The sequence below is a fragment of the Pseudophryne corroboree genome, chromosome 3 (assembly GCF_028390025.1).
Source record: "Pseudophryne corroboree isolate aPseCor3 chromosome 3, aPseCor3.hap2, whole genome shotgun sequence".
In the NCBI taxonomy this organism is placed as follows: domain Eukaryota; kingdom Metazoa; phylum Chordata; class Amphibia; order Anura; family Myobatrachidae; genus Pseudophryne; species Pseudophryne corroboree.
Window position 1 is genome coordinate 27993203 of NC_086446.1, and position 19684 is coordinate 28012886.

Sequence of the window (19684 nt, forward strand, 5' to 3'; positions counted from 1 at the left end):
GGCAAATGCCATACAAACCCAAAGAAGCTAAGTGCGTCAGGGTGGGCACCCTGTGGAATCCAGTGTACCTCGCAGAAAGATATTTAACCATGGTAAGTCAAACCATAAATCTCCTTTTCTGTAGCGGGGTACACTGGGATTGCACAGGGAATAACATCGGGGATGTCCTAAAGCAGTTCCTCATGGGAAGGGGACGTACTATAGCGGCACAAGAAACCGGCGTCCAAAGGAGGCATCCTAGGAGGCGGAGGGATCAAAGGCATAGAACCTAATGAACGTGTTCACTGAGGACCCCGTAGCCGCATTGCAAAATTGTTCTAGGGACGCGACACGGTGGGCCGCCCAAGAAGGTCCAACAGACCGAGTAGAATGAGCCTTGATAGCAGCAGTAGCTGGAAGTCCAGCCTGCGCATAAGCTTGTGCAATCACCATTCTAATCCATCTGGCTAAGGTCTGCTTATTCGCAGGCCAGCCACGTTTGTGAAAACCAAAAAGGACAAAGAGAGAAACAGATCTCATAAGGGAGGCGGTTCTCTTCACATATATATACGGAGAGCCCGTACCACATCCGAAGACCGCTCTTTGGAGGACAAACCAGGAGAGATAAAGGCCGGAACCACAATCTCTTAGTTACGGTGGAAAGATGACACCACCTTAGGTAGATAACCATGGCGAGTTCTAAGAACCGCACAGTCACGGTGAAAAATCAGAAAGGGTGACCGTCATGATAAGGCACCCATGTCTGAAACCCGTCTAGCAGAGGCTACAGCCCGCAAAATGAGACCTTAAGTATAAGTCATTTAAGGTCCACAGACTCAAGGGGTTCAAATAGAGACTCTTGCAGGGCATTCAGAACAACAGACAAATCCCATGGAGCCACAGGAGGGACATAGGGAGGTTGAATCCGTAAAACACCCTGAGTATAAGTGTGAATGTCAGGAAGAGACGCAATCTTTCTCTGAAACCACACCGACAAGGCAGATATATGAGCTTTGAGGGAGGACAGACGAAGGCCTAAGTCCAGGCCCTGTTGCAGAAAAGCCAAAAGTTTGGCAGTACTGAACATGTATACATTGTAATTCTTAGCTGCACACCAGGTGAATTAAGAATTCCAGACCCTATAATAAATTCGAGCCGAAGCTGGTTTACGGGCTTTCAACATAGTTTGAATGACCACCTCAGAAAATCCTTTGGCCCTTAGGAGCGAAGCTTCAAGAGCCATGCCGTCAAAACCAGTCAAGCCAGATCCTTGTAGACACAAGGGTCCTGAACGAGGAGGTCTGGGCGTTGCGGAAGCAGAAGAGGATGCTCTATCGAGAGACCCTGCAGGTTTGAGAATCAATGCCGTCTGGGCCACGCTGGAGCGATTAGAAGTAGTATTCCTCCTTCTTGTTTGAACTTCCTTATAACCCTGGGCAGGAGTGACACCGCAATACGTACGGCAGCCAAAAGTTCCATGGAAATGCCAGTGCGACCATGAACGCTGCTTGAGGATCCCTTGTCCTTGCTCCGAAGACCGAAACCTTGTGATTGTGTCAAGACACCATCAGGTCTACATCTGGTAGGCCCCACTTGTCCACTAGGAGTTGAAAGACTTCCGGATGAAGACTCCACTCTCCGGCGTGTACGTCCTGACGACTGAGGAAGTCCACTTCACAGTTGAAGACCCCCGGAATGAATACTGCTGATATGGCTGGCAGATGGCGTTCCGCCCATTGAAGAATCTTTGACACTTCCATCATTGCCATGCGGCTTCGAGTGCTGCCTTGATGATTTATGTACTGCCACCGTGGTGGCATTGTCCTACTGTACTCGAACAGGCCTGTACTATTTCAAAGGCAGGGCAAGCTTCAAAGCATTGAGCACTGAACACTGCCCGCAACTCCAGAATATTTATCGGGAGGAGAGATTACTCCCTGGTCAACCGACCCTGAAGAGAGTGTTGCTCCAACACTGCGCACCAACTCCCGCAGACTGGCATCCGTTGTTAGGAGGACCCAGTTGGAGATCCAGAAGGGACGACCCCTGCTCAATTGTTGGTTCTGTAGCCACCAGCTCAGTGACAGACGAACCTCCGGAGTCAAGGAGATCATGTGAGATCTGATCTGTTGAGGCAGGCCATCCCGCCTGGCAAGGACCAGCCTCTGCAGAGGGCGAGAGTGAAATTGAGCGTACTCTACCATGTCAAAAGCCGACACCATGAGGCCTAATACGTGCAATGCCGAGTGTATTGACACTCGTGGGCGAGAAAGGAAGCAGCTTATCCTGTCCTGAAGCTTCAGGACCTTTTCTGGAGACAAGAACAAATGTTGGTTGTGTGTGTCCAGTAATGACCCCAATTACACCATGCTCCGAGCAGGGACCAGTATGGAATTATTCCAATTGATGAGCCACCCGTGTGCTTGTAGGTATTGGACTGTCAGTTCCAGATGACGGGTGAGAACCTCTGGGGAGTTTTCCAGGATCAGCTTGTCGTCCAGATATGGCAGAATCCAGATGCCGATGGAGAATGGCCGTCATGACTGCCATGACCTTGGTGAAGGTCCGAGGAGCTGTAATCAGTCCAAACGGCAAGGCTTGGAATTGATAATAAATGCAAATGTAACCAACGCTCTACTTATATAGATAATTATGGGGGTGGCAGCAATACGTGATTGAGGCTAAACCCAAAGCCTCCAGAAGGTTAATAAATGACGTTTATCAAGGTTTCACAACTGCGCCTGTGTGGAAATGTTGTGGATGTTACGTTGAAAGAATGGAAGGAGAAAGAAAACAATATGAATAATAATATTTAATCTATTAACATAAGTATTGTAAAGCCATAACTTGCATAATGCAAATCAGTGGAGCCAAAAGAAAAAATAGTAATAAGTAAGTATCATAAAAATAAAAATAAAAAATGAAAAATCCGTATGTTATAGGTATATGTAAATGAGAAATAAAAATTATGAGTCCCAAAAATGTGGTGTGAATAGAGTGTGTCGTCCCACCTCTTATACACCTTGATGTAGTTCTGTATTAAATAAAGTAACACAGTGGAAATGGAAGTTCTGAAATGAAGTGGAATTACGGATTGGAGAGTCCGTCACAGATATTGTAAAGTTCTCCTTTTCTCAGAGGCAGGTTCTGGTCCGGATATGGTGACGTTATTAAGGGGTACCCCAAATGGATAGCGGCGGGATAAGGTGACCAGGGGATAAGGTAACTAAAGCTCCGGACTCCCCGCTTGTCACCTCTGCCACGAACGGCGGGAGGCGTCCGTATCCACAGACGTCCACCGCCTATCGAGTCTGAGGGATGCGGTCACGTCTCTGGGGGGAAGGTATCACTTGCTTCGGGACCCACAAGGGGACTGTCCGCCGTGAACCCTCCCTCCTACGGAGTCTGTTACCTTATCTTCTGTGCTTGATTCCGGCAAACGCTTCCACGGCTGTTATCGGTCTTCTCTGCGCCTGATGATCGGTGCTCTGCTCACTGGTCTTTCCCCTCTCGGCCGCGCGGCTCACTCTTCCTCCACAATGCCTCCTGTGTCCCTGGTGTGTTCCGTCGGGATGTATTTCAGGATACCACTGTGTTCTGTATTGATATTAAAGACTGAAAGTGCGGTGCTTTTTTTCCCACCAACGCGTATCGACCCGTTTGGGTCTTCCTCAGGGAGTCCTTAATCGCCATTTATGTTGAGGGCTTTTTATACCCATAATTGATTGCGTCATACAAGTGGGTGTGTTCATTTTGGTTCTCCACATGAACTCCACAGACAGCTACATTGTATTAATGAAGATAAGTGATACAAGGTGTTTGAACAGAAGTACATAGTAGACACTGAGCAATGTGTGTAAAGATATGAAAATATGAGAAAATAAAACATAATTGTATGATAAAAATAACTGTATAAAATATTAAAGTGTTATTTCAAATAAATTAGCCTGATGGTGTATCACTAATTGAATAGAATAAATGCATAGATTGATGTTTTTCTGAGAGACCCTAAATTAATTAGGGGAGTGTGAAGTTTTGGGTCCTAATATTCAGTTAATTATAACTATTGGATAATGGTTATAAATTGTGGATTGAATAGAATAAATGCGTAAATCGATGTTGTACTGAAAAACTTAAATTAAATAGGGGAGTGTGGGGTTTTGGGTCCTAATAATAAGAATTTACTTACCGATAATTCTATTTCTCATAGTCCGTAGTGGATGCTGGGGACTCCGAAAGGACCATGGGGAATAGCGGCTCCGCAGGAGACTGGGCACAAAAGTAAAAGCTTTAGGACTACCTGGTGTGCACTGGCTCCTCCCCCTATGACCCTCCTCCAAGCCTCAGTTAGGATACTGTGCCCGGACGAGCGTACACAATAAGGAAGGATTTTGAATCCCGGGTAAGACTCATACCAGTCACACCAATCACACCGTACAACTTGTGATTTGAACCCAGTTAACAGCATGATAACAGAGGAGCCTCTGAAAAGATGGCTCACAACAATAATAACCCGATTTTTGTAACAATAACTATGTACAAGTATTGCAGACAATCCGCACTTGGGATGGGCGCCCAGCATCCACTACGGACTATGAGAAATAGAATTATCGGTAAGTCAATTCTTATTTTCTCTAACGTCCTAGTGGATGCTGGGGACTCCGAAAGGACCATGGGGATTATACCAAAGCTCCCAAACGGGCGGGAGAGTGCGGATGACTCTGCAGCACCGAATGAGAGAACTCCAGGTCCTCCTCAGCCAGGGTATCAAATTTGTAGAATTTTGCAAACGTATTTGCCCCTGACCAAGTAGCTGCTCGGCAAAGTTGTAAAGCCGAGACCCCTCGGGCAGCCGCCCAAGATGAGCCCACTTTCCGTGTGGAATGGGCTTTTACAGATTTTGGCTGTGGCAGGCCTGCCACAGAATGTGCAAGCTGAATTGTACTACAAATCCAACGAGCAATCGTCTGCTTAGAAGCAGGGGCACCCAGCTTGTTGGGTGCATACAGGATAAACAGCGAGTCAGATTTTCTGACTCCAGCCGTCCTGGAAACATATATTTTCAGGGCCCTGACTACGTCCAGCAACTTGGAATCCTCCAAGTCCCTAGTAGCCGCAGGCACCACAATAGGCTGGTTTAAGTGAAATGCTGAAACCACCTTAGGGAGAAATTAAGGACGAGTCCTCAATTCTGCCCTGTCCGTATGAAAAATTAGGTAAGGGCTTTTATAGGATAAAGCCGCCAATTCTGATACACGCCTGGGTGAAGCCAGGGCTAACAGCATTACCACTTTCCATGTGAGATATTTTAAGTCCACAGTGGTGAGTGGTTCAAACCAATGTGATTTTAGGAATCCCAAAACTACATTGAGATCCCAAGGTGCCACTGGAGGCACAAAAGGAGGCTGTATATGCAGTACCCCCTTGACAAACGTCTGAACTTCAGGAACTGAAGCTAGTTCTTTTTGGAAGAATATTGACAGGGCCGAAATTTGAACCTTAATGGACCCTAATTTGAGGCCCATAGACAGTCCTGTTTGCAGGAAATGCAGGAATCGACCCAGTTGAAATTCCTCTGTAGGGGCCTTCCTGGCCTCACACCACGCAACATATTTACGCCAAATACGGTGATAATGTTGCACAGTTACATCCTTCCTGGCTTTGATCAGGGTAGGGATAACTTCATCCGGAATGCCTTTTTCCTTCAGGATCCGGCGTTCAACGGCCATGCCATCAAACGCAGCCGCGGTAAGTCTTGGAACTGTCAAAGTCAGAAAAATACCACGATGCACACTGCCATATTTGCACCTCATATGTGTCCCTGCTGCGCATGCGTGCGCTCTCCCGTGCGTGCACATACTCGCTGTTGCGGGCACCCGCAGGCGCACGGTATGCGCATTTACGGTAGAGATTGTGTGCGTCTAGCGGGCGACTCTTTCGTTACATATTTTCACCATATAATGTATTTTGTAGATTATGGTCCCTTTGATAGAATCTGAAAGTTTGGTTAATGTAGAATGTTCATGGACGGAGAAATCCCTCTTTGTTTGATACGAAGGGTCAGACAGGAGTAATACAGTGGTGTTTAGTATCCATCGGAAGAGTATTTAATTAGCAATATTCCGGTGTTGGTTTGAAGCGTATAAATCGCTCGTGCGAATAGTTATGGACATAAGAAGTTTATGTCCATTTACTATTATTTGCACTTACTTATCCATGCGACGGGAAACCTAGTTTCCCACCCACCTGAGCAGTTGGAAATTGTCACAGCCCACCTGTATGAATCAACCTATGACCTTTTGTTATAATGCGAGGAGAAATTCCTGTGTCCAATGAACAATGAGATTGTAGGGACCATTGAATTGTATTGTGTGTGGGGCATAAATAGACAAGCCGATCACATCCAGCTCACTCTTCAACGGTTCTCATTGCTGATAATCGGGAGCTGGATGTCCAGAGGCGCATGCGATCGTTCCCCTTTGTGCGTAAGTTTTTCTCCGCAATCATATTGTATTTCTTGTTATTGTGGGCCATTTCTCTCTCTCTCTCTTCTCCCCTTTCTCTCTTAATTTTCCTGCAAACGTAATTGTATTATATTGTATTTCCTGTGTAGTTATCTGGTTAGTTAGTCTATGTTATATTGTAGTGTGTGACTTGTATTGTATTATTCTTTTTGCAAGTAATAACATTCATATAAGGCGTTAGACCCTAAGCACGGTATCTGTGTATTTCTTATAGTGTTAAGTATTCTCAGAGCGTCGGTGACGCTCGAACAGCTTTTAAGTTAATAAGGTTACACTGTGTTGCATCTACACCCTATCTCTACACTAAGGTTTTACTGCATATTATATTGTTTATGGTTTAGATATAAAGGTTTAACATTGTGAGCGTCTGCGCCGCTGGTGATCTCCTCGTGGTCCCGAGCGTCCGCTACGCTATAGCGAATCATTACGTTAGTCGGCAGCCAATAGCGTGCCTGCCTGTGATCTCTTGGCCGTGAGCGAACGTGACGCTTGAGCGTCTCGACTACGGCTAAGCAATTGTTACGCAACGTGCGTACCCTTACGGTACTCCATACGTGAATAGCGTACAGTGTTCTTAGACCTCATAAAGGGTGTTATATAAGATAAATATTTAGCTTTATCAATTGGCGGCTCGTCCTGTCCTTCACATATCTCTGCTAGGTAATTTCCGCAGACATTATCCATCAGCAAAGGGCGGGAGATCATATTCTTCGCAGTGCTGACGGGATAAGCGTCTGCTTCGCTTAGTAAAGGGTGCTGAGGGAATCCGGAACCGGAGGTAAGAACAACACGCTAGTGTCTTTTAAAACTGTTTATTTCTATCTTGCGTACGCACACACGCATATCTGCATTTCTTTTTCGTGTATTTTCATATATCACTCTCCTGTTTGCCATTTTATAATTGATAAAACGTGCTAAGAGAGATTTGTCGCTATTTCATAGTTAAAGTGTAAAAGTAATATTAAGGGATAAAGTGTAAAGCACACACGCAGCTCTACCTAAAGGTACAAGGAGAGATTGGTGTGGGGTTCAGTAGAGGATCGAGGATCATCTACATTGATAAACGTATGTGTACATTGTGTTACGGTGGACATTGGCTTTGTGTACACGTGTCTCTAACAAAGGGCTGAGACTCGCGTACGCAAAGGCCGACGCACGCAGCGTAAATTACGCAACGGAGCGTCTGGGTACGCCCACGTAACTCAAGTCACACGATAGTGTTGATTTTTTAAAAAGCGAAAAGGTGGCAACGCGATAAATAGCGCAACAGGTGATAAATAGCGCAACAGGCGATAAGTAGCGCAAGTTTATTTTAGTATTCGAAATTTAAATTAACAGATCCTTCTCCAAATTTACAACACATCTGGTCTAAAGAAAATTTCTGCGCAGAAATAGAAATAGAAACAAAAGTGTATATGTGGTGAGTGAGTGTTTGTTTTTACAATTTTGGGGATTGAACCACAGAAATCATCGAGTTCTCGTGAAGGTACATACGTGTAAGTGACATGCACGGTGGCTAGGGAGGCATCCCTGGTTAAAACATAAAATTTGAGCATTAGAGTGTAGCGGACCAGGAGGTATAGCAGACCAGGAGGTCAGACCAGGATAACAGACCAGGAGGTCTAGGTACAAAGAAGTCCGCTATAGAGACAAGGCACAACACCAAGAAGGGTTGGTGCAACACCCATATAGGACAATAAAGCTCAGGCTGAAGGAATTTGCAGCTGCCGAATGTCGATTCCACTGGTCGCTCCGTACATAAGATTAGTTGCTTATGTGCTGAACGATTGTACCGCACGTAATTGTGTGCATTAGTTAGTAACCTGACCAGTACCATTTGTGTACAAAACCGGTCACAAACGCTATTTGTACATTCTGACGTGATTTGTGTAATTTTTTATTTTTTCAAAAAGGGAAGTTCGCTGGTCACTCTAGAACTATCCGACAACCCCACCTTTACTGGAAAGGGTTAATGCTCTTCGGATCATACCTACATGTTCCAGTAAACTAAGGTTAATAGGGGCCCTGGGTCGAGTACGCCAGCACTATATCAGTGTGTGGGCATATTGGTCGGCGTGGGCGAGTGAGTGAGGTGCTCGGTAAACTTCACCGTCAACCTATCCTTGAATACTTTGGTTTTTTGTAAGGGTTCGCTGAAGACCCTGATATAAAGGTCAGAGGTAGAGCAAGCAACACCTGCAAATTATGGGGGCCAGTTGTTCAGGAAGGGGGCGATCAACCTCGGTTCGGGTTGATTCTGTAAACCGACCAGTCGGGTCGGCAAGGTATGTAATGTGTGAAAAATAAGGAAGACACACAGAAATTTTATGTGATGAATGGGAGAAAATGACTGTACATGACGGGGAGAAATTCCCAAGAGTAGGCAGCTTCAGCCCAGAAGTGTTGCAAAATTTAAGGAGAAGGATATGTCTCATTAAATCAGCAAAGAGACGAATTAAACATTATGATTATTTGCAGCTATGGCAACAGGAGGGTGAAATACAGAGAGGATTGGCTCAGGCGGCGGGATCTGGCCCTATCAGGAAACTGATAGCCACGGCCCCACCGCCACCATACATATCAGGAGAGAAATTGGTTGCGGAGAATGACGCATCAGGGGGTAACAAACAGGCACTTAGCAACTGTATAAATGTTAAGGATAATGTTAATAAGTTAACCCATGCAAGTATTAACCCGTGCAAGTTGTACCCTGTTTTGAACTTTCCCCAGGAGTGTGATCAAGAGGACGAATCGGCAACAATATCGGCGCTCTCTCTAGCAGCCACCATATCAGAAACAACAGTAGGCACGGCCCAACCCATAAGATTAGTAACAAAGCCCCCTAGCGGAGGGACAGGTGAGGTCGTATCAACGGGTAAGTACGGCACCATACACTATGCTGAAACTATTTCACCACAGGCTGTAGAATCTACACAGAATGATGTTGTTAGAATTAACCCTGTTAAGGTAATAGTAGTGCCAAATGGGAAAACGGACACTTCAGGAGTCACTCCTGTTAGGAACATTGCCACGTACAGCCCGTTTTCCCGAATGGAATTAAGAACCATAGTGTCTGAATTCCCTGATCCTAGAAAAGATTTAGTTGCTAGCCAAAAATACATCAGAGACCTAGGAAACACTTTAGAGCCCAATAACAAAGATTGGCAGATATTGCTGAGGGCTTGTTTACCCTCCAATGTCGACGCAGCTCAATTTTTAGCTGACTGTGGATTGGATCAGGATGTACCTCTTACAGATGTGTACAACAAAGATAACGTAAAAAGAATAAATTTACAGTTAAAGGAGTATTTCCCAGCTGTAGCCAAATGGAATAGAATTTTTTCCATTAAACAAAAAGGAGACAGAAACAGCTGCTGATTATTTTCACCGGGCATTATTAGAAATGGCAAAGTACACTGGCATAGAGGACATTAGGACCAATGCAAACCATCAAGAAGTAGCAGTATCTGTGCTAATGGATGGTTTAAAAGAGGCATTAAAGACCAGGGTACAGACCACACAACCATGTTGGCGAGGTCTATCAGTGGCTACTTTGAGAGAGGCTGCTATTGATCACGACCGGAATATCACCAGACACAGGGAGTCACAAGGTGATAAGTTAATGTCAGTAAGTATACAGGCCCTGACCACAAAACAGTCTGTGTTTATATCACCAAACCCTGTGGGTAAGTCAAATGTGGTAACATGTTATTTTTGTCATAAACAGGGACACATAGCACGAGACTGTAGAGCGAAAAATTCGCAAAGATCATACCAACCCCCTAGACAACGACACGACACACGACATTGGGAGCAAGGTCCGCAGAGACGGAGTTATGAGCCACATACAGGGGAAACAAAAAGATACCCCCCGAACAGAGACTGGCACGCCTCTGGTAGTTCCCAGCTAACTCCCTCACAAGTAGTTGCTGCCAGCGGGATTCAGGGAGGTCACCATACCCAATAGGGGTGTGGCCATACCTGTAATCTCCAGCCAGTAAAATTGATTGCAAATCTTGGAAGTGAACCCGAGATTGCAATAGATGTAGCTGGTAAAACATTAAACTTTCTTGTAGATACGGGGCGGCCAAATCAGTGATAAATTCGACAGTGGGCATGAGAACCACTGGTAAGACAATTCCAGCCATAGGAGTAACGGGAGTAGTCCAGCACTACCCTGTTAGCAAACCAGCCGAGATTACAATAGGGCCTTTACATACCAAGCATTCCTTTTTGCTGGCTGCATCGGCACCGACTAATCTCCTGGGAAGAGACTTATTGTGTAAAATGGGGTGCGTCATTTATTGTACTCCTGAAGGTGTATTCTTGGACATACCTGAGAATCACGCTCAGGAAGTGCGAGACATGTTAGACTCCCCATCAAAATTAATGTCACATACCATTATGACAAGTAGGACTCCATCCCAAGTAGAAGAAATGACATCCCAGATACCAGAGTCACTTTGGACTAAAGATGGACAGGACACTGGATTAATGGCAAACGTAGCTCCAGTAGTTGTACAAGTAAAAGATGGTAGGATAGCTCCAAAAATCCCACAATACCCTCTGAAGCCAGAGGTGGAGTTAGGAGTGTATCCCGTAATAGAGCGCTTGCTACAACAGGGCATTCTGGTAAGAACGTCCAGCACTGCCAATAGTCCCATCTTCCCTGTGAAAAAGAGTGGGGGGAGGGGTTACCGGCTAGTGCAGGATCTAAGGGGGATTAACAAAATAGTTGAGAGTCAGTTCCCCGTAGTGCCAAATCCAGCTGTCATCCTTATGCAAATCCCTCCCACTGCAAAATTTTTCACTGTTATTGACCTCTGCTCCGCCTTCTTTTCGGTACCTCTGCACCCTGACAGCCAATACTTGTTTGCATTCACATACAGAGGAGTCCAATACACATGGACTCGATTACCACAAGGTTTCATAGACAGTCCAAGTATATTTTCCCAGGCTTTGCATGATTGTTTACAGTCTTTCCAACCAGAGAGTGGATCAGTATTAATACAGTACGTGGATGATCTACTACTGTGTTCTGATTCATTGGAAGCATCCCTGAAGGATATGAAACAGCTCCTGTTTCATCTTTCAGATACAGGACACAAGGTTTCCAAAGACAAGTTGCAATTATGCCAAACTAAGGTAAAATATTTGGGACACTGTCTAACACAAGGACTGAGACACCTGACCGCTGATAGAATTCAAGCAATTAGAGACATGACCCTGCCACAAACCCAGCAACAGATCAGAACATTTTTAGGAATGTGTGGGTATTGCCGTAACTGGATCCCAGGGTTTTCCATTCTGGCGTTACCTTTGCAGGAGATGGTCTCCTCAAACAAACCTGATCGGATTTCGCATACAGACGAGTCCGAGATGGCATTTGAGAGACTTAAACAGTGCCTAACGCAGGCACCAGCATTAGGTATGCCAGACTATGGGAAACCCTTTGAGCTGTACGGAACAGAAAGTGCTGGTTGCGCGGCAGGCGTCCTAACCCAAAAGCACGGTGATGCCAGCAGGCCAGTAGCATACTATAGCGCTCAGCTAGATACGGTAGCGCGATCCCTCCCCACATGCTTGCGAAGCGTTGCTGCGATAGCATTGCTAGTAACGAAAAGCGAAGATGTAGTGCTAGGTCACAACCTCACAATTCATACACCACATGCAGTGTCAGCCTTGCTAAATTCTGCCCAAACCAGGCACGTCTCATCAGCGCGGTTTACAAGATGGGAATTGGCACTAATGGCCCCCGTAAACATCACCATAAGGAGATGCAGCGCATTAAATCCTGCAACATATCTCCCAGATGTGCCTGGACAGGCACAAAGGGTGGAGGATGAGAGTGGTGGGGAAGGAGAATTTAATACAAAGGAGGACACACATGATTGTAGGGAATACTTGACCCAAAATTTTACCGCAAGGCCTGACATCAGTGACAACCCACTGGAAGATGTAGATCTAACTTTCTACACAGACGGTAGTTGTCACAGGCAGTCAGACTCGGGAGACTTGTGTACTGGATACGCAGTCGTAGATGACCAAGGCACCATAGAAGCAGAACCGCTAGGCCCACCTCACTCAGCCCAGGTTGCTGAACTGGTCACCCTAACCAGAGCATGTGAATTGGCTAAGGGCAAATCAGCCAATATCTACACCGACTCTAGATACGCATTCGGGGTAGTCCATGATTTCGGAGCCCTATGGCGCCTCAGAAATTTCATGACGGCAGCTGGTACACCGGTAGCGCATGCAGCTCACATCAAAAGGCTTCTAACAGCGATACAGGAACCCGACAGAGTGGCTGTTATCAAGTGTAAAGCACACACATATAGCCAAGACCCAGTATCACTTGGTAACAGCCGAGCAGACGAAGCAGCTAAGTTAGCAGCTGGTACCCCCAGACAGACAGACACCACACAATTGATGGTATTTAATACCATCAACACACAGAAGTTGTGTGAAATGCAAAATTTGTGTTCCACACAGGAAAGGGCAGTCTGGAAGGCAAAGGGATATGGCCAGGAGTCCTCAGGACTCTGGACGGATGGACATGGTAAACCGGTGGCCCCCAGAGCATATCTTCCATGTTTAGCTGAGGCAGCTCACGGGCTGACTCATCTGGGCAAGGAAGGAATGTGCAAGTTGGTAAGAGCATATTGGTGCGCCCCAGGATTCTCATCTCATGCAGGTAAGAGAGCAATGTCATGCCTTACATGCTTGAGAAAGAATATCGGAAAGGCAATACCAACAGAACCATCTCATATCCCACCTGCAGGCGGCCCTTTCCAGGTAATACAGATTGACTTCATTCAATTACCCCCTTGTCGAAATTTGAAATATGTACTTGTTTGTATAGATGTATTCTCAAATTGGGTCGAAGCATTTCCTGCGGCCACAAATACCGCTATGTTTACTGCTAAGAAAATTGTGCAGGAATTTGTATGTAGATATGGTATCCCTAGAATTATCGAAAGTGATAGGGGTACCCATTTTACAGGTGATGTCTTTCAAGGAATGTGTAAGTTGATGGGAATTGATAGCAAGCTGCACACTCCATACCGTCCACAGGCGAGTGCGAAGGTGGAAAGAGTGAACAGCACTATTAAAAATAAACTGAGCAAAGTTATGGCAGAAACAGGATTGACATGGCCAGAAGCTTTACCCATTGTACTGTACAGCATCAGAACCACTCCCAGGTCCCCTCTTAATCTGTCTCCCTTTGAAATCTTGTTTGGTCGACAACCGCATGTTATGATTAACCCTCAGGATGATTTGAAGTGTAACAATGAAGTGACTGTAAAATACTTGATTAATATGAGTAAACAGTTAAGGAATCAAAATGATAATTTGAAGTTGGTGATTCCTGATTTACCAGATAGTAATTGTCATGACATTGAACCTGGGGATTATGTAATGATACGGAATTTTCTACGCTCAGGTTGCCTTATTGACAGATGGGAAGGACCATACCAAGTCTTATTGACTAGCACTACAGCATTGAAAGTTGCCGAGAGAGAGACTTGGGTTCATTGTCCCATTGTAAGAAGGTTGCTGATCCAGAGAGGTCCCGGGATAAGGAACAGACGGTAGAGGAAGTTGTATCACTGGAGTGTCTGTTCCAGGAGGACTGAGGCGGCACCTGAGCATTGAAAATCACAAGATCAAAAGCAGTTGTCGATTCCCTGTTCCCTTTTATTGTTTTTCTCCACTTCCCATCCCCTCTCCCTCAATTATTTTTTCCCCCTTCTCATTCTTCTCCGTTTCCTCCTATAAGATGGACTTGCCCCAAGAGACTGTGATCCGGATTTTCCTGTTGACCATGATGTTGACCAGAGCAGTCTGTTCCGGCGAGAGTACCATGGAGGTCGAGAAAGGTTCTGGAATGGGTTCTGATGACAAAGATGGAGGCGTAGTTTTCCAAGAGCAACCTAATCAACAAGTAAAGGTAAAAAGACCCACTTTTGACGAGGAATTTGATGATCCGGTATACAGACTACTGATGGATTAAAGAAGAAGTTTTGACAACCTTATACACAGATTTTGATGAACAATGCCATAGACCCCCAGTTTCCCTAGAAATTTTTAAATTACGCTAGCCCAACACTTTTGTAAGCCTATGGACATTGACCAAGCTTTTTGCCCACACGCCTTTTGGCAAAAGCACAAAGAAGACAGCATTCAACAGACACCGAACAAGACTTCAACCGACAAATGTTCATTAACCTGACATAGAATACCACTGCATTTACCGTAATTATGTCTTTTCTTCATCTCTACAACCTTCAGGTAATTACACACATAGTCGATAGGGAATACAGGCACAGATATCAGCAATCACATATTCCCCCATTCATGTATCAACTAAAATGTGCTCCCCATTTTGTTGCAACCAAAATCCGAAAAGAGCTCGGTAAAGTTTGACAGCCCATCCACAGACCCGTACCACGGGATAAGAAGGAATTCAAATGTATACTTCGCAATACCTCGAAGCTTGATTTAAAACACGTACGGCACGATGATACATGACCCCCAAACACGGATTCATACACACATGCTTCTGCTATCTCACTAGGTCATACCCTCTTCACACCTTCTCCTCTCTCCTCCCTTACCCAACCATGAAAATGTATTAACCCCTGACATATATTTTTCTCTTTTTGAAATGTTTTAGGAAGTGGCAGTTATTGTTGACTGCCAAAGGGTGGACTGTCAAAGTCAGAAAAATACCACGATGCACACTGCCATATTTGCACCTCATATGTGTCCCTGCTGCGCATGCGTGCACTCTCCCGTGCGTGCACATACTCGCTGTTGCGGGCACCCGCAGGCGCACGGTATGCGCATTTACGGTAGAGATTGTGTGCGTCTAGCGGGCGACTCTTTCGTTACATATTTTCACCATATAATGTATTTTGTAGATTATGGTCCCTTTGATAGAATCTGAAAGTTTGGTTAATGTAGAATGTTCATGGACGGAGAAATCCCTCTTTGTTTGATACGAAGGGTCAGACAGGAGTAATACAGTGGTGTTTAGTATCCATCGGAAGAGTATTTAATTAGCAATATTCCGGTTTTGGTTTGAAGCGTATAAATCGCTCGTGCGAATAGTTATGGACATAAGAAGTTTATGTCCATTTACTATTATTTGCACTTACTTATCCATGCGACGGGAAACCTAGTTTCCCACCCACCTGAGCAGTTGGAAATTGTCACAGCCCACCTGTATGAATCAACCTATGACCTTTTGTTATAATGCGAGGAGAAATTCCTGTGTCCAATGAACAATGAGATTGTAGGGACCATTGAATTGTATTGTGTGTGGGGCATAAATAGACAAGCCGATCACATCCAGCTCACTCTTCAACGGTTCTCATTGCTGATAATCGGGAGCTGGATGTCCAGAGGCGCATGCGATCGTTCCCCTTTGTGCGTAAGTTTTTCTCCGCAATCATATTGTATTTCTTGTTATTGTGGGCCATTTCTCTCTCTCTCTCTTCTCCCCTTTCTCTCTTAATTTTCCTGCAAACGTAATTGTATTATATTGTATTTCCTGTGTAGTTATCTGGTTAGTTAGTCTATGTTATATTGTAGTGTGTGACTTGTATTGTATTATTCTTTTTGCAAGTAATAACATTCATATAAGGCGTTAGACCCTAAGCACGGTATCTGTGTATTTCTTATAGTGTTAAGTATTCTCAGAGCGTCGGTGACGCTCGAACAGCTTTTAAGTTAATAAGGTTACACTGTGTTGCATCTACACCCTATCTCTACACTAAGGTTTTACTGCATATTATATTGTTTATGGTTTAGATATAAAGGTTTAACATTGTGAGCGTCTGCGCCGCTGGTGATCTCCTCGTGGTCCCGAGCGTCCGCTACGCTATAGCGAATCATTACGTTAGTCGGCAGCCAATAGCGTGCCTGCCTGTGATCTCTTGGCCGTGAGCGAACGTGACGCTTGAGCGTCTCGACTACGGCTAAGCGATTGTTACGCAACGTGCGTACCCTTACGGTACTCCATACGTGAATAGCGTACAGTGTTCTTAGACCTCATAAAGGGTGTTATATAAGATAAATATTTAGCTTTATCAGAACAGACATGGTCCCTGCTGGAGCAGGTCCTTTCTTAGAGGTAGAGGCCACGGGTCTTCCGTGAGCATCTCTTGAATTTCCGGGTACCAAGTCCTTCTTGGCCAATCCGGAGCCACGAGTATAGTCTTTACACCTCTCCTTCTTATGATTCTCAGTACCTTGGGTATGAGAGGCAGAGGAGGGAACACATATACTGACTGGTACACCCACGGTGTTACCAGAGCGTCCACAGCTATTGCCTGAGGGTCCCTTGACCTGGCGCAATATCTGTCCAGTTTTTTGTTGACGCGGGACGCCATCATGTCCACCTTTGGTTTTTCCCAACGGTTCACAATCATGTGGAAGACTTCTGGGTGAAGTCCCCACTCCCCCGGGTGAAGATCGTGTCTGCTGAGGAAGTCTGCTTCCCAGTTGTCCACTCCCGGAATGAACACTGCTGACAGTGCTATCACATGATTTTCCGCCCAGCGAAGAATCCTTGCAACTTCCGTCATTGCCCTCCTGCTTCTTGTGCCGCCCTGTCTGTTTACGTGGGCGACTGCCGTGATGTTGTCCGACTGGATCAGCACCGGCTGACCCTGAAGCAGAGGCCTTGCCTGACTTAGGGCATTGTAAATGGCCCTTAGTTCCAGGATATTTATGTGAAGTGACGTTTCCATGCTTGACCACAAGCCCTGGAAATTTCTTCCCTGTGTGACTGCTCCCCAGCCTCTCAGGCTGGCATCCGTGGTCACCAGGACCCAGTCCTGAATGCCGAATCTGCGGCCCTCTAGAAGATGAGCACTCTGTAACCACCACAGGAGAGACACCCTTGTCCTTGGAGACAGGGTTATCCGCTGATGCATTTGAAGATGCGATCCGGACCATTTGTCCAGCAGATCCCACTGAAAAGTTCTTGCGTGGAATCTGCCGAATGGAATCGCTTCGTAAGAAGCCACCATTTTTCCCAGGACCCTTGTGCATTGATGCACTGACACTTGGCCTGGTTTTAGGAGGTTCCTGACTAGGTCGGATAACTCCCTGGCTTTCTCCTCCGGGAGAAACACCTTTTTCTGTACTGTGTCCAGAATCATCCCTAGGAACATCAGACGTGCCGTCGGAATCAGCTGCGATTTTGGAATATTTAGAATCCATCCGTGCTGTCGTAGTACTACTTGAGATAGTGCTACTCCGACCTCTAACTGTTCTCTGGACCTTGCCCTTATCAGGAGATCGTCCAAGTAAGGGATAATTAAGACGCCTTTTCTTCGAAGAAGAATCATCATTTCGGCCATTACCTTGGTAAAGACCCGGGGTGCCGTGGACAATCCAAACGGCAGCGTCTGAAACTGATAGTGACAGTTCTGTACCACAAACCTGAGGTACCCTTGGTGAGAAGGGCAAATTGGGACATGGAGGTAAGCATCCTTGATGTCCAGAGACACCATATAGTCCCCTTCTTCCAGGTTCGCTATCACTGCTCTGAGTGACTCCATCTTGAACTTGAACCTTTTTATGTAAGTGTTCAAGGATTTCAGATTTAAAATGGGTCTCACCGAGCCGTCCGGCTTGGGTACCACAAACAGCGTGGAATAATACCCCTTTCCCTGTTGTAGGAGGGGTACCTTGATTATCACCTGCTGGGAATACAGCTTGTGAATGGCTTCCAATACCGCCTCCCTGTCGGGGGGAGACGTTGGTAAAGCAGACTTCAGGAACCGGCGAGGGGGAGACGTCTCGAATTCCAATTTGTACCCCTGAGATACTACCTGCAGGATCCAGGGGTCCACTTGCGAGTGAGCCCACTGCGCGCTGAAATTCTTGAGACGGGCCCCCACCGTGCCTGAGCCCGCTTGTAAGGCCCCAGCGTCATGCTGAGGACTTGGCAGAAGCGGGGGAGGGCTTCTGTTCGTGGGAAGAGGCTGTCTGCTGCAGTCTTTTTCCCCTTCCTCTGCCCCGGGGCAGATATGAGTGGCCTTTTGCCCGCTTGCCCTTATGGGGACGACAGGACTGAGCCTGAAAAGACGGTATCTTTTTCTGCTGAGAGGTGACCTGGGGTAAAAAGGTGGATTTCCCAGCCGTTGCCGTGGCCACCAGGTCCGATAGACCGACCCCAAATAACTCCTCCCCTTTATACGGCAATACTTCCATATGCCGTTTGGAATCCGCATCACCTGACCACTGTCGCGTCCATAACCCTCTTCTGGCAGAAATGGACATCGCACTTACTCTTGATGCCAGAGTGCAAATATCCCTATGTGCATCTCGCATATATAGAAATGCATCCTTTAAATCAGCGGTGGCCAACCAGTGGCTCTTGAGCCACATGTGGCTCTTTCTTTAGTCAAACGTGGCTCCCAACACTCTAAATCATGTGACCACAACAGATAAAGAAACCACTGCACTCCAGCCAGACACGCAGCATCACTACAGGGACTGAAAACTGAAGGAGCCAGATGCTAGCGGTGAGACACCCACTGGAAAACAGAGGACACATAAGGGGCTGCTGCAATGGCACGAGTTGGTGGGGGGGCTGTAGTGATACATGAGGGTGGGCTAGAGTGATACAAGGCAGAGCTGACTGGTGTGACACAGGAGGGTCCTGGCAGGAGTGACACATGGGGGAGCTGACTGGAGTGACGCAGGGGGTGCTAGCAGGAGTGACACATGGGGAAGCTTGGGAGTGACAGGAAGGTGTTGGCTGGAGTGACACATGGGGGAGTTGAAGTTTATTATGTGAATCTGGCTTTTTCAGTTATTTTGTGTGAAAGTTGCTTTTTCAATGGATCTGGCATTAAAAAAAATTTTTTTTATGTCTTTCTGGCTTTTTCAATGTATTTTATACCAGGGGCATGGTCTAGCAGGCATAAGGCCACATTCCATTTTTGCATGTGCACCTTCGGCTCAATGTCGGCTCTTTGACGTACGTAACAAGGTTTTTTGGCTCTTTTTCACTGACTGGTTGGCCACTCCTGCTTTAAATGCTCTATAGTCAATAATATATTGTCCCTGTCCAGGGTATCAATATTTTCAGTCAGGGAATCCGACCAAGCCACCCCAGCACTGCACATCCAGGCTGAGGCGATTGCTGGTCGCAGTATAAT

The 19684-nt window shown here is 46.0% G+C and overlaps 1 protein-coding gene across 1 annotated transcript in view; it reads right to left on the reverse strand.

The window, feature by feature from the left end:
* Nucleotides 1-19684, reverse strand: part of LOC135057099 (uncharacterized) — a 240399-nt gene that overhangs the window by 37749 nt on the left and 182966 nt on the right. The gene's annotated exons all lie outside the window — the stretch shown is intronic.